This window comes from Grammomys surdaster, unplaced genomic scaffold (genome assembly GCF_004785775.1).
Source record: "Grammomys surdaster isolate TR1022 unplaced genomic scaffold, NIH_TR_1.0 320, whole genome shotgun sequence".
Taxonomy (NCBI): Eukaryota; Metazoa; Chordata; class Mammalia; order Rodentia; family Muridae; genus Grammomys; species Grammomys surdaster.
The window spans coordinates 660731-676828 of record NW_021604739.1 but is presented as its reverse complement, the minus strand read 5'-3'; the positions used below and the strand labels follow the sequence as shown (position 1 = coordinate 676828).

The window sequence follows — 16098 nt, the reverse complement described above, 5'->3', positions numbered from 1 at the left end:
CACACACACATATATATATACATATATATATATGTGTGTGTGTGTGTGTGTGTGTATTCCATGGCATAGACCCACTCAAGAAGAGAAAAACATAGCCTTTCATTATATGCAAATGCAGAAACAGTACTTTAAAAATCCAACATTTCTATAGGATAAATATTCTATATAATCTCTGCTTACAGCGTGCATGTAATTATATAATTAAAGTAATATAAAACAAGACCATATCTAATGTGATATAAAATGGAAATACACACACACACACACACACACACACACACACACACACACACACATATATGTATATAATCAACATCAGAACATAGATGTCATCTGTCTCCAAATGCTCCAAATGATATTTTCTCAGTATTATTTTCTTTCTGGTAAATCTATCCCTGATCTTACTTTCATTTCCCACTACCTCTGTGATATCAGCAACCACTTGACAAGCTGAATTAGGCCTTTTACTTTTCTTTTGTAAATTATTTTATTTATTTAAATTCCATTCATTGCTCCACTCTGGGTTGCCCCTCCCACAGTTCCTCATCCCATTCCTTCTTCCCCTTGCCTCTAAGAGGGTGCCCTCCACTCCAGGCCTTCTCCTTCCCTAGGGCCTGAAGGCTCTCAAGCCCTTCTACCTCTGAGACCAGACCATGCTATGTATGTGCCAGGGTCTTCAGGACAGCCGTGTATGCTCCTAAATTGTGGTTTAGTCTCCACTGGGTCCTTGTTAGTTGAGACTGCTGGCCTTCCTATGGTGTTGCCCTCTGTTACAACTTCTTCAATCCTTCCACTAATTCAACCATAGGGGCCACTGACTTCACTCTAATGGTTGGATGATTAAGTATCTGCATTTGTCTCAGTCAGCTGCTGGTAGAGCCTCTCAGAGGACTGCCAAGCCAGGCTCCTGTCTGTAAGCACATCACAGCATCAGTAATAGTATCAAGCTTGAGTGTCCCCTCAATGAGATGGATTCCAGGTTGGGCTGGTCATTGGACAGCCTTTCCTTCAGTCTCTTCTCAATTTCTCCCTGCAGTTCTTTTAGTCAGAAACAATTCTGAGTAAAAATTTTGACTGTACTTAGTAACTCAATCCCTCCACTTGAGGCACTGTCTATATACTAGAAGTGGATCCTTTGAGTTCCTTCTCCCCATTGTTGAGTATTTTGCTTAAGGTCATCCCATTGTGCCCTGAGAGTCTCTCATTCCCAGGTCGCTGGTATTTTCTAGAGGGTCCCCTCTACCTTACACCCCACAAGACTGCATATTTCCATTAACTCTCCTGGATTCTCTTCTGTCTACCACCCCTTGTACCTAATCATGTTTCCTTTTCCTCTCCCTATCCCCTCTCCCACCCAAATGTAGCTTATAGTTTAAAAAAATCATCCTATGCTAAACCAGCTATGCGCTGGCAATGCCCACCCCCATGGTTTCCTCTGTCAGCTGCTGCCAAACCAGTCCAATTTTTCCAGGCCATCCAACTCCTGTGGATAGCCTTCAGAAAGCTAGCTACCCCTAGCTCAGATACCCTTTTCCCCATAAAATGACAACACTAGAGACTTGTAATAAGCAGGTAGATTTATAACTATTAATCTCCATTCCAAAATGTCCACACAGGAAGCACAAAACTCAATTGAAACAAATACAAGCTTCTCACCCAGATTGGGTATCATACACTGGTTATTGTCCATTTATTCCTAGCTACTTGTGACTTCTCCAGACCATATGGATCAGCTCCGTCTTCTCTTTCTGGTTCCATCTTGTTTCTTCTCTGATGAGTCTCATCTCGTCTGAACCTTTTTTTTCCCCTCTCAAAAACTTTCAGCTCCACCCCCTCACTCCACTGCCCAATCACAGCCTCTAGCCTTGATTTAACTTAGGTGTGTAGTGTATGTCTAGAAATCTTCCATTTCGTCTAGAGTTTCCAGTTTATAAACTACAGGCTTTTGTAGAAGAATCTGATGATATTTTTCTAATTTCCTCAGTTTCTGTTGTTATGTCTCCCTTTTCATTTCTGATTTTCTTAATGTGGATATTGTCTCTGTGCCGTTTAATTAGTTTGGCTAAGGGATTACCTAACATGTTGATTTTCGCAACGAACCAGCTCCCAGTTTTGTTGATTCTTTCTATCATTCTCTTTGTTTCTAACTGGTTGATTTCAGCCCTAAGTTTGATTGTTTCCTGCCATCTACTCCTCTTGAGTGAGTTAGCTTCTTTCTCTTCTAGAGATTTCAGGTGTGCTGTTAACTTACTTGTATGAGATCTCTCCAATCTTTTTATGAAGGCACTTCGTGCTATGAATTTTCTTCTTAAAACTGTTTTCCTTGTGTCCTATAAGTTTACATGTGTTAAGTCTTCATTTTCATTGAATTCTATAAAGACTCTGATTTCCTCTTTCATTTTTCCCCTGACAAAGTTATCATTGAGCAGAAAATTGTTCAGTTTCTATGAGAATTCTGTTTTTTTTTTATTGTTGTTAAAGTCTAGCCTTACTCAGTGGTGATCTGATAGAATACATGAGGTTATTTCAATCTTGCTGTATCTGTTGAGGCTTGTTTTATGTCATGTTATATGACCAATTTTGGAAAAGTTGCATGAAGTGCTGAGAAGACAATTGTATTCTCTTGTTTTGTGGTAAAATGTTCTGTAGATTTCTGTTAAAACCATTTGGTTATTAACACCTATTAGTTACATTATATCTCTGTGTAGTTTCTGTTTCAATGACCTCTCAATTAGTGAAAATTGACCGTTGAAGTCTCCCACTATTATTGTATGAGGTTCACTGTGTGTTTTGAACTTCAGTAACATTTCTTTTATGAATGTGGTTGCACTTGCATTTGGGGCATACATATTCAGAACTGAAACTATCTCTTTGTCAATTTTTTCTTTAATGAATATGTAGTGTTCTTCCTCATCTCATTTGATAACTTTTGGCTGAAAGTACATTTCATTTGATATTTTAGTGGCACCTACAGCTTGTTTCTTGAGACCATTTTCTTATAAACCCTTTTTCCTGCACTTTACTCTGATGTAGTGTCTGTCTTTGTCATTGAGGTATCTTGTATGCAGCAAAATTCTGGATCTTGTTTATGCATCCAGTCTGTCAGCCTATGTCTTTTTATTGGAGAATTGAGTCCAGTGATGTTGGGAGATTATAAAGACCAGTGACTTTTACTTTTGTTGCTGGAGGTGTTATTATGTGTGTATCATTCTCTTCTTTTGGGTTTGTTGTGAAATGTTCATTTTTTTTGTGTGTTTTCTTGCGTGTCGTTGCCCTTCTTGTGTTGGAGATTACTTTTCAGTATCCTCTGTAGGACTGGATTAGTAGAAGAATTTTGTTTGAATTGGGTTTTGTCATGGAATATCTTGGTTTTTCCACCTATCATGTTTGAGAGTTCTGAAGTTTATGATAACCTAAGCTGGCCTTTTTGTCCTCTTAGGGTCTAGATGATATCTTTCCATGATCTTCTGGATTTTTGAATCTCTGGTGAGAAGTCTAGTGTAATTTAATAGGTCTACCTTTGTATGTTACTTGGTCTTTTTCCTTTAGATCTTTTAATAGTTTTTATTGTTCTGGGCATTGTTTTGTGCTTAAATTATCATGTGATGGTAGGATTTTCATTTTTAGTCCCATCTATTTGGTGTTCTGTATGCTTCTTGTACATTTATGACCATCTCTTTCTTCAGGTTAGAGACGTTTTCTTCTATGATTTTGTTGAAGATGTTTTATGGCCCTTTGATCTGGGATTCTTCACCCTCTTCTATTCCTATTATTCTTAGGTTCACGTCTTGTCATTGTGTTCTGAATTTGCTGGATGTTTTGGGTTAGATACTTTTTACATTATATTATATTTGACTGGTGTGTCAATATTTTCTGTGGTATCTTCTATGCCTCAAATTCTCTCTTCTATCCCTTGTATTCTGGTGGTGATGCTTGTTTCTGTACTTCCTGATCTCTATCCTAATTTGCCCATCTACAGGGTTGCCTTGCTTTGTGTCTTCTTTATTGTTTCTATTTCCATTTTTAGTTCATGGACCACATTTTGTTCATTTATTCACCTACTTGATTGTATTTTTCTGTATTTCTTTTAGAGATTTATTAGTTTACTTTTTACAGGCTTCTCCCTGTTTGGCCGTGTTTTCCTGTATTTCTTGAATTGAGTTATTTAAATATACTTCTTAAAGGCTTCTATTATCTTCCTGAGATGTGATTTAGGTCATTATCTTTCTTATCAGGCATGTTAGGGTATCTAGGGCTAGCTGTGGGGTGAGAACTGGGTTGTGATGGTGCAAAATTGAATGGGATTCTGTTGATTATGATCTTGTGCTTGCCTCTGGCCATATGGTGCTTGGCTGGCCTTTGTGTCCTCTTAGGGTCTAGATGATATCTTTCCATGATCTTCTGGATTTTCAATCTCTGGTTAGAAGCCTAGTGTAATAATCTCTGGTGTTAACTAGCCTGGTTGTTTCTGAATATAGATGGCCTCCTTGGAGGCAGGCAGTATTGTCTCTAGTTAGAGTTGGCTTCACGTGTATTTTGTTAGGGTGAATCTTCTGTGTCCCCAGTTACTGAGAATCTCCAGGGAGTCATACATATTGTGTCTCTGGTTGTCTTGGGAGGTAGATAGGCTGTGCCTTTGATTTCTGTTGACCTTCTGGGAAGATCAAAAGCTGTAGCATCTTGGTATATATCAGGCCATTGATCTGACCTGGGTGGAGAAGTGGACCAGAATAAAAGTGGAGCTGTGCCTTTGGTTATTGCAGACCTCTTAGGAGGCACACAGGCCCTAGCATGTGGGGTCAGAAGCAGATCAGAAGGAATGTGGAGAGCAGAGACAGATTGGGGGGTGGATAGGTCCTACATCAGCTGTGTTCCATGGTTGTCACTGCTGGCATGGATATTTGGGCAAGATTATCACCTGTGTCTTTGGTTACTGTGGACCTTCTGAGGGGCACACAGGCTATAAGGTGTGAGCAGGTATCGAGCCACTGATCTTGTCTAAATCTCACACCTTAAGTTTACCTTTGTCAACCATCTGATTGTGGATAAGATCAATATCCCAATTCTTCCTTATTCTATTTTATTTGTAGCTTTACAGTGTGTGGCACACTGGCGCCTTGCTTATCACTGTTCTTAGTGTCCTATTTTATGGTCCATGTGTCTCTGATAATTGCAATGTTTAATATTTTTAAATTTATTCTGGTACTGTTTTCTGATTAATCTCATAGAAAACTGCCTTACACATGTTTGATAATGTTTTTCCCAAATTATAGAATGGAGTGGTTCAAATATGCCATCTTCCCAACTTGATCCTGACATGTCAATACTGTTTTTAGCTCTTTCTGATTTGGAGATTTTGGTCCAATATCATTTATTTTTGCTGGCTATGAGACCACACACAAAGTTCTTTCTTTTATTATGTATACACTGGCCACTCACCTGGATGTCCAGAAGAAACTTCAGCAAGAAATTGATGCAGTTCTGCCCCAATAAGGTGAGTAGAAAACTTGTGAAGAAAGGAAGAGATCAAATCTCAACAAGAAACTTTTCTTTCACACATATATTGAAAATGATAATAGAGTAATGATTAGTTCTTATAGCAATCAATAGTCAGTGAATATCTAAGTCCAGAAGAAAAAAGAGAGATGCAAGACAATAGAGTTAATAGAGAAAAATTGTTCATTATACTTTTTAATGATCCTCCACTATCTATTACCTCATGTCAAAACGACACACTCTAAAAGCGTGCATAAAATCTATAGACTTTAAGCATAATCATTTAACAGTTAATCATCTTTTAAATTTTTACTTAATGTATATAACTGTTTTGCCTGAATGTGTATTTATCATCATGTGTATGACTAGAGGCTGAGGTGACTAGAATAGTAAAACTAATGCCATAAAACTAGATTTCCAGTAATTGTGACCCACCATTTTGCTACTGTTACTCTTTGTCCTTTGCAAGAGAAAACAGTGCTCTTCACCACTGAGGCATCCCTCTGGATCTTTAGTGACCTGATAGCTGCATTACCACTGTGAATAATTTGGCATGAATATTGAAAATGGAACATTGTCTTTTTAAACCATTTTTATTGTAGTTTTCAAAAACAAATAAATGGTAACAGAAGATGCTACTGAGGGGAAGAAAGTAAAACTACAGCTCAGAGATGAGGCAAAAGTAAATATCTGAAGATGTACAATAATCTACCATATATTCTCTTTTTTAGATTGAAAATAGATTTTTCTCTCATTTAATACACTATGAACACAGTTTCTCCTCCATTCAGTCCTCACAGCTCCTCACACATTCCTTTCCCTTAGATCAGTCTACCTCCCTCCCTTCAGGAAAGAGTGAGTATCTAATAGATAACAACCAAAGGTGACAAAACAGGATACAATAGTACAATGCAAAAGCCAGGCATGGTGCCTTTTCTTACCTAAGCTGTGCACCTATTCTCCCCATAACTCCTCTCTCAAATCACATAAATAGATATGGACATGAAGATTATGGCTGCTTCCACATAAACTTATTATCTCTACATTTTGGTAGATTCACTGTCTGATGGGATAATAGCAACATATTGTATAAGCTGTCATCACATCTCTACACAAAACTGACTGCAATGTAGTGTGAGGTATCTGAATTCTGTGACTTTTCTATTTGTGAATGAGAAGCACACAAAGCATTATCAGGTCTCATAGTCATCTTTTGTTCTTTCTTCCTTCTTTCTTTTGGCAAATAACATGACCAAAACCAAGTGTGAGGAGGAAAACAGTCATATCAGTTACAATTCTTTGATGACAATCTATTATTGAGTAAAGTAAAATCAGGAAAAAAGACAGGAACTTGTGGGCAGGAGTGCTTGTCACTCCACATATTTCTTCTGACAAAGGAACTCACTAACAGCCAAATAAGTGCAGCAAAGACCACGGGGGATGGAGATTGCTCTCTTGCCCACTCACTGAAGTCTCATTATACAGCTGTTTTCATATACCACAATATAAACTACTCATGAAATAATGCTACCTGCAGTTGTCAAGACCCAGTCACATCAATCAAGACAATAAGGAAAACCATCCTCCCAGACATATTCACAAACCTACTTAATCTACTAATCCTTAATCTCTCAGTTGAGACTTTCTTTTCAGCTAACTCTAGGCTGTGAGATATTGAAAGTTAAAGATTTATTATAATACTATATGAAGCAAGAAGGAGAAGTTTGTTTCATCAGCTATGCAGAGTTGAAATGTCCTTTCAGTAGAAAGGAAATTTGGGGCTCGATTATTGTTTACTTTTACCTAATTTTGTCATGATGAGTTTCAAAGGTAAAATGTTGAACTGTAGAAATCCTGGGGTGTTTGGCCACGCCCCCAGAACCCAGAGACCTAACATGCAGTGGGTCATATAAAGCACAGGTAGAGGTCGTGAAGCAGGTCTCTGCCTCAAGATTTACACATTAATGAATTACCTAAAGGCCGGGGCGTAGATATCTAAATTTGTATCTCCCAAGCTCCTCCTCTTTCCAATATAAAGAAGCCCTTCCTGGCATTTTGTGGGAGATACAACTACCATGACAATAAAACTTCCATATCTTCGATTCCATGTGTCTCCTAGAACTCTGGACTCCTTGTGTAAGTGTGAAACTCGCACTGGGGAAAGCCTCTCCTCCCCTCCCTGCTGCAGCCATGGCCAACGGGCATGCTGGGTCCCCACTCTCGCTGTCCTAGCCACATCTGCGGGGCACTCCGCATGAGTTTTAAACCACAGTAAAAGATCTTACTAAAGTTATTTAACTATAAGGCCATATGTAATTCCTGTTTAATATGACATCAATCTTCATAACTGTAGTAATATTATACTTAATAATATGTTTTATACACTATGAGTTTTCAATAGAAATGCTTGAAAAAATTTTCAAGAGAATTTAACACTTTCTGCATTACATTTCCTTGTTCTGCATTTATGGCCTCTCTATAAAAAGTTATGTTGACCTTGATAGATGATTCATGTTGAATAAGAGTGATATAATATGACTCTCATTATTATTGAAAAGAAGAGAAACTAATGATTTGGGTCCTAAGCAGAAGTTTATCTGAATATCTCCTATACTCACTTCACTATGCATTTTAATGGCCCTTTAACTGGTAAAAACACTTGTGCATATAAAATATCAGTGGTGTATTCACTCGTTGATCTGTGTTGAATGTGGAGTTTCTAACAACTTAAGCATGCTGTATACATTGACATAAAAGTTAATTTCAGATCTCAAGTCATCAAAAATCTGTTTTTCTCTTCCCAGGCACCTGCCACTTATAATGGCCTAGTAGAGATAGAATATCTGGACATGGTAATCAATGAAACTCTGAGATTATATCCAGTTAGTGCCAGAATTTCCAGGCTCAGTAAGAAAGATACTGAAATCAGTGGTGTGTTCATTCCCCCAAATACAAAAGTAGTTCTACCACTCTTTGTTCTACACCGAAATCCAGATTACTGGACAGAACCTGAGAAATTTTGCCCTGAAAGGTATGAGTATCCTTTGAATAGATATATTCAGAATCATGATTCTTTAAACACATTAAGATACCTTTTGCAGTAACCACACAAATATAAATTTGTATTATCTTAACTATATGTTTGAATTTAGAATTTTCTTACTACAAAGAGATGATCATTTCTAAATTGTATAATTTTCTTTTAGAGTCTTAAAACATTAACACAAATTTCTTTAATACAGTGAGATCATTGTATAGATTTCTAAGTATGTGTAGATATTTAAAAATTAGAAAAAGACACCAAATTTCTCCAATTTTTATAAGTTCTGGTTACTTTCTACAATTTATTAACACTAATTTTTGAAGCGTACTTGTGTGATGTGTGCATGTATGTGTATTGGTATGTGTCAGAGAGAGCAAGAACAATTAAAATGATTAGGAAATTAATGTTTTTTTAATGCATTATGTTTATATTTCTTCCAAGTTTTTCTTGATGGTAGAAAAACTGTCTAGATGTGTTTCCAAATACAGGAATCATTTGTCAAATATAGGAATCCATTGAATTACAAATTTGTGCATTTAGAAGTTGCAGAAAGTCAAACTTTTGGTAGTTCAAACAGACTTGCTGAGAATGAGTGTAAATACACTTCCTCTTAGTGTGGTCTCTGTCTGCTTCATGGGGACAGTTCCTTTGCACTCATTCAGTGGATGATTTCTCCAAAGACTAGTAGTCTGTTCCCTAGAAAGTTGATATGTTCAATCTTTTTTAAAAACATTTTATTTAGTATGTGCATAGTGTTCAGCTTACATGTCAGAAGAGGGTGGAATGGCTGTGAGCCATTATGTGGTTGGTGGAATTGAATTTGTGATCTTTGGTAAACCAATCAGAACTCTCAACCTCTGAGAAATTCTCACCATTCTTGAATACTGAGAAGGTTCATCTGTGAAAGGAAAGTAATAAGCAGTCTGTAGGAATTGTATGCAGCATGGAAATATTGGATAAGTTGATATTGTTGTCCCATTAATAAAAACATAGATAATATGTTTCTTAATTTTTAAAGTTTTGAGATTTTAATTTAGGTATCCCATTTGTTATTACCCTTGTTTCACCCAATAGTTTCTTTATATCTCTACCCACACTTTTTTAAGCTCAAGGCCTCTTTTTGTATAAATTGTTACTGCTTGAATATAGATGTATGGCTATACATATATATTCATGTAGCTACGCTGACCTGTCCATATAATCCTACTTATGCAGTTTAACCAGGAGGCAAATAATTTAGACATATACTGTACTGTCAGTTTTCATAAAGTTTTTGATGCCTAAGACCTTGTATTTTTAGTCAGGTCTCTATCTAAGGCAGTCTACATATAGTATTCATTAGAGAAGTAAAATAGAGTTGACTGATTCCTGTTTCCTATATTGATGACTTCTATGTTGCTTCTATGTTACCCACTAGTCCCACCTCATATATCTTAATGACTGGAATGAGATGTCATTTATTGTACACATCAATGTGCTTTGAACCCAATATTATGTGCTCAGAGAACATCAGTGACTACTTGTTCAAGGAGTGAGAAATGCAAAAGTTTAAAAACATTGAGGTTATAATACAACATATAATATAAAATGTCTACAAAAGAATTATTATGTTTCTCATGTTTGTTTGTAATCTTCCCTAATGAGATTCACCAAATCAACCTGCACACACATTCCAACATAACCTCATCTGACACCAATGCTGATCTATAAAATATCACTAAGGAATTATTTCACAATCTTCCCTGATGCTTAAAAACTCTCATAGAACAGATGGTTATTAGACTTCTAGACCATTTCCAGAATCAGCATGTTTATTTATATAATCATATGAGAATGAAATTTTTAATTGTTCTTGTTTTCTCTCTTTTTTTATTCTTTAATCCCTTTTTACATTCCAGTTTTCTTCGGTTTCCTGGTCTGACCAACAACTGCTCCCCATCCAATATCCCCTCCCCAACATTCATGAGGATATCCCCACCCAAGCCAACCAATTCCCACTTAGCCAGACCACCCCTCTCCTTGGGGCCTCAAGTCTCTGGAAGGTTATATGCATCTCCTCCTACTGAGGCCAGCAAGCAGTCCTCTGCTGCATTTGTGTCAGGGTCCTCATATCAGCTGGTGTATGCTACCTGGTTGGTGGCTGCATTTCTGAGTGATATCAGAAGTCCAGATCAGTTGAGACTGCTGATTTAAATTGAATATAAGACTTTACTTTAGTAGTTTTTATTGTAATGGAAAAGATGGAGATAAAAGTGAGGGATAAGAGAGTAGAAAAGCAGTATGTTGTCTGTCCATGGTCACTTCTTCCCTTAAGGCTTCCAGACATCAGTTGTTCACCAGGCAGGAATGAAGGGAACAAAGCTTATCCAGACAGGTGCATCAGAAGAATTTTGGTCCAGCAGTTGTTACAGGAAGAAACAGCCTTCTCCGTTGTTTTCAGTGAAATGGCTCTCTTTATTCTTGGGGTAACAAGAGCTATACAAAGCTTTGGTATCAGTAAATGTTTTCAGAATGGTGGTACATTACTGGCTGTAGCTGGGATGCTAGGAATGCTTCACTTGCATGAAAAGGGATTCCAGGTGATTGCTGGACATGTTCTTATGGGGAGGGAAGAATTTAAAGCTGAAATCTGACCAGCAGGTTGTGTGACTATCTCAAAGGTGGTGAAGGTGGGGGACACAAGGCTATATGCACTAGAGCTCAGATACAGAGATGGAGTGATCCTTACCTGCCAGTTTTAAGATGAGCTTGTCGGGCATTGGACATGACTCAACTTCATCCTTGCTCTATGCCAGCTTCCCTATTTACAGGGCTCAATCAGCCCATAGTGTGTGCCTTGCAAACTACTTCATTTGATGACTCTTGCAGGAGGGAGAAAAAAATCAAATATTTTGTTAAAGTATCTTAATGAGGCAAAAGGAGTCCTGAATGGAAACAATGGTGAAGAAGAGGAAGCATATTAGGATAAATAGAATATAACAGTGATAGGAAGGGAAGAAAAGATGTTGAGAAGATGAGAGGATGGAATAGAAACAGTTCATTCACAACTTACATCTTCTGCTTTGCCCCCAATAAAGAATTTCCATCTCAGATTTTAGGACAGTTCCTTCCTCATTTACATATATTTTGTAATGTTTAGACACAGGGAACCTAGAATTTTTGAATATCTTAAGGACTTTAAATACTTAAGGCCACATTTGATTTCAATGAGCATCTATCACACATCATCTTAATATTGTGAGCATGCATACTGTAGAGTTGTACAAAGAAATTTTAACTTCTAAATTTCATAATAAATTAACTCTGCAATGATTAGAATAGTGAATAAACTGAATTCCTTTGTATGATTCTGTCTGAGGGCTATATGTGAAACCTGCATATATGTCACTATGTGTGCTTTTTGTTTTATTTTTATTATTGCTCTCCACTGGGACACCAGATTCAGCAAGGAGAATAAGGAGAGAATTAATCCTTACATATACATTCCTTTTGGAAATGGTCCTAGAAACTGTCTTGGCATGAAGTTTGCTCTCATTAACATGAAGCTTGCTGTAGTCAAAGTCTTGCAGAACTTTTCTGTTCAGCCTTGTGAGGAAACAGAGGTAAGGCAGAATATATTCTTTTTTGGCATAGTTTTTGTTTTAATTCAGAGGCATTCTCATAAACTTGGGGATATATATTCCATATAAATATTATATATACTTATATGTGTGCAAATTTATTTAAATGTATATCATATATACCGATTTATCTTTAATTAAAGTTTTCTCTATCAAAGATACATGTAAAGTTATGTGTGAGTTCTAAGGCCCTTCATTTTTGGAGCAGTTAGTCTGTCTCTAAGTGTAAATGTTAGGATCATGTAGAGTTTGTGAAAATATCCTTAATATGGTTATATATAATATCAATGAAGGTAGGTGTTTTTCCATTGTTTCAAGTATTTATTCATTTCACATAAATATGACTTAAAAGTCAGATGGTACTCATTACAGAAATTGGGTTTACTTTTTTTCTGTTCTTCTCTCATAAAATATATCTAAACCATAGCCTCCCCTCCCTCCTCTCCTCTCAGTCAACTGTCCTGCTTCCCCTCTCTACCATATCCACTGCTGCTCCATTTTTCTTCAAAAAGAGCTGATCTTCCAGTGATAGCAACAAAATACAGCATAACAAGATGAAATAGACTATACATAAACACTTCTTGATGAGGTAATTCAGTAGGAGGAAATGAATCCCATGAGAAGTCAAAAGACGTAGAGACATATCCACTCCTCTGGTTGAGAGCCACACAAAAACTCCAATCTACACAAACATAACATGCATACAGATGGCTTAGCAAAGACCCATACATGCTCTATTATTGCCACATCAGTCTGTGTGAGCTCCTGTGAGCTATGCTATGTTCTGTGGGCCTTGTTCTCCTGATGCTCTTGACCACTCTGTCTCCTATAATCATGGAACAGATTTTAAAGTGTGTTTCATATTAACTACGTGTGAAAGTATATATGTGGTATCTGCCATGTTGTTCCTGAAAGACACTATCCCCTTCAAATCAATCATCTGGGCTTATATATCCTCAACCCCATTCTGTGTATACTTTTAAAGCAAGTTGTCTCATTCAGAAACATGCTTGAAATATTTCTTCACAAGAACTTAAGAATATACTGCCTTTAACTTAAATTAAGAAATGCTCTGCAAGTTAATTTCATGACTTTTGCACTAAATATGACTTAAATGTCAGACAGTATTCATTACAGAAAAAGACTATAGTGTGTTTGCTTTTCCTTTGAAGACTTTAAGACAGCTATCTTCCTGCTCTGTACATGAACACAGATGAGTTGCTTTGAGCACACACAAGTTTGACAAACTCTTGCTACCTACATAATACCCTTACTCAAACTACAAGACAAGCTTTTTGTGCATTTTTTCTAATTATGTAGAAATATTACTCTGTTGTAGGACCCTCTCTCCCACAAACCAACAAGAGTATCATTTTAAAATTGATCAAAATGACCGCAAATTTTCTTTTAGCACCATCTTGCAATTTCAAAATATATACAGGAAACTAAAACCTTAATAGTTCCCAAGGTCCACCATGTATTATGAATCCACTTATAACAGAATGGAAGGTACATACACTGTTTGGAAGTAAGAGTATTACAACAGCATCTACCATGAAACAAACCCTACTCATGGATTTGTTTCAATATTTTCTAAATAAAAATTAATTTTATATCATATTTTTTAAATGTATACCTTGTGTCCTCAGATGTAGTTTAAATTCAAATTTCCAATTTCATTTAAAATTTAGAACAAATAAGAAAATATACCACTACAATTTTGTCCTAGGTCTATTACAAAATAGGTGCTCAATATACACATTAAGATATAAATAGACTGAAACATATTTTCATATTTTGTGTAAGGAATTCAAGATGTTCAGTGTTAAAAGTGATATTTAATCATTTATATGGATAGATTTTTTTAAATAACAGGAAGTAGTCTGTGTGGTTCATGATAGTTTGGAATATACTTTGTACCTCAGGAAACCTTGACTCTGTATTCCTCCTCCCACTTACTTCTGAAATCAGTGTCACAGCCATGCAACAACATAGGAAGAAGCCATTATTGTTCTTACTATATTGGTTCTAGCAACTTGTAAAATTTGATAATTCATATAACTTACCAATGTGTTTGTTAACCTATTTCAGATTCCCTTGAAATTAAGTAAGGAACTGATTCTTTCTCCAGAAAAACCTATTGTCCTGAAAGTTACATCAAGAGACGGAACCATAAATGAAGGCTGAATTTATTCTCAAGTTCTAATACGTTCTTTAAAGGTGGTGCTGCAAATTTTAATTTACCCTAGAAGAAAATCTAGATGACTATGACTTTAATCTACTGCACTTTGTTAGATAAATATTCAGAGTCTTCAATTATTTTTAATTGTCTTGATAGAGTCTTTATTATTATGTGTGAAAGGAAAATTATTATTAAGAAATGTATATGTTCACCCATCTCCATTTTTCCAGAGATAGCACAATATATTTTATTTCTCTAATGATTAAAGTTTTTTATTAATAATGTCAATGTTGTTTTATTGTAGAATCTTAATTTCCCATTTATGACTTAGCATTCTACTGACAACTACTTTGACTAGTTGTGATTTATTTTTAAAGATTTATTTACTGTGGCTTAGGAAGGTTGAGTTTTCTTGCTATGTTCCTGTTTGGAGTCTAGAACTTGCTATATAACTCAGTTGGTTTCAAACATGTAATCCTCCAGATTGTGCATATTCACTTCTTGGATGACAGGCATGTAGCATCACTCTCAAAATTCATTATTTTTATCTTTATCTTTTTATTCATTTTTAGTCTTGATCTCTGCCCCACTTCTACCCGTCTTCCAGAGTCACTAACCCATCTCCACTCCACTTCTCATAAAAGATTAGTCCCCTCTTTGGGTATTGTCTCATGCTGGAACATCAAGTCTCTGCTGGGCTAGGGCTAGGTCCTTCTTCTCCCACTGAGGCCAAAAAAGAGAACCAAGTTATGAGAACAGATTCCACAGACAGGCAACAGATTTAGGGATAGCCCCTGCTCTAGTTGTTTGAGACCCACATGCAGGCTAAGCTACATATCTGCTATATACTCTATTGTTGGTAGTTCAGTACCTGAGACTCCCTAAAGGTCCAAGTTATTTGACCATATTTGTCTTCCCATGGAGTTCCTATACCCTTCATAATTCTCAGTCCTTCTTCTAACTCTTCCATAAGAGTCCCGAAGCTCTGTAAAATGCTTGGCTATGAATCTCTGCATCTGTCTGAATCAGCAGCAGAGTAGAGCTTCTAAGAGAACAACCATGGCAGGCTCCTCTACAAGCATAACAGAGTATCATTAATAGTGTCAGAGATTAATGCTTGCCCATGGGATTGGTCTCTACTTGGGCCAACTATTGTTTGGCCACTTACTCAGTCTATGATCCATCTCCAGTTCTTGACTTTTTTTGTAGGCAGAGTAAATTTAGGGTCAAAAGATTTGTGGATGTGTCAAAAATATCCCTGTCACTCCATTGGGGTTACTACCTGTTGATAGGAGATAGCCTCTTCAGTTTCTGTATACTCAAAACTATGAGTCATAACTAGGGACACTCCCATTGATTCTTGGGATCTGCCCCAACCATAGGTTTCTGGCACACGTTCAAGGAACCTTGACCACTACTTCCCTTTAGATTGAAGATTTCCGTTTATTCTCATGATCATCTTGACATCTCCCCTCTGTCGATCTGTAGGGGGAGGAGCTGATACTAAAATCTGGTTCTCTAATTGGTTCTTTATTGTGTCAGTTAAGATGATGGAAGACAACTGCTGGTTGAAAAGAAAGGTGGGGCTTCTGGGTCCCAGGAGGAATAGAAGGGACACAAGGAGAGAGGAAGTTTCTTTGGACCAGGTTTTAGAACCAGTAAGATACAACAGAAATGTAATGTCTTATGGCACCTAGAGATTGCAGCCTGCACCATTTTTAGGTGCTGAGGATGTTGGCAGTAGCTAATAAGTTTAT

At 36.7% G+C, this 16098-nt stretch overlaps 1 pseudogene; it reads left to right on the top strand.

Moving 5' to 3' along the window:
* The window catches only part of LOC114629892, a 54387-nt pseudogene extending 40041 nt beyond the window's left edge, over nt 1-14346 (top strand).
* Nucleotides 14347-16098: the final 1752 nt, after the last annotated feature.